Raw genomic sequence first — 637 nt, 5'->3', positions numbered from 1 at the left:
GATGTTTACAATTGAATAAGAAACACAATTCATTTGGTTTGATTCCCGTTTAACCTTTTTGATTTATTTTAGGTTTTATTTCACCTTATGCTTTCATTCATTCCCTCTCCCCCAACAAGGGGACTTGCATAGAAGTTCAACCACTATTAACAACAGTAAACCAGTTACGTACACAATCCCATCAGGAAGTCGTTTGGATGTGATCAGTTGAGCCCTTCGGGTGCTGGGTGCTTACCATTCGCTCTCTGTTGGTTGAGCTTGTCTGTGGCTCTGCTGTCACTGCTTGTGATCGTACAGTTTGTCAGAACCGAAGGGGAGTTCTCAGCAATTGGATGCCCAAAAGCGTGTCAGCCCGGCTACACCCACTGACTCATTACGGGCAAGGCTGACAGGTACCTCAGGCGGTCATTACAACTTTTGAGCAGGACTTCGTTTAGGGTGAGTTCTGAGAACGGCCCTAGCTTGGACTCTCACTAGGGTGGGTGATACCTGAAGGCAATTTTGCCAGCCGATAAGCTGAGCTCCACCTGGGTTGTCTCAGTTGTGCATACAGAATACGCCCTTCCAAGTTAACATTGCTGGGGATCGGGGGAGTGGAAGCCGGACTCAGGCTTGCTTGGCTGGGAGAATGATTCCT

Source organism: Brienomyrus brachyistius, unplaced genomic scaffold, assembly GCF_023856365.1.
Source record: "Brienomyrus brachyistius isolate T26 unplaced genomic scaffold, BBRACH_0.4 scaffold750, whole genome shotgun sequence".
Taxonomy (NCBI): Eukaryota; Metazoa; Chordata; class Actinopteri; order Osteoglossiformes; family Mormyridae; genus Brienomyrus; species Brienomyrus brachyistius.
Note: the sequence above shows the minus strand (reverse complement) of the source record.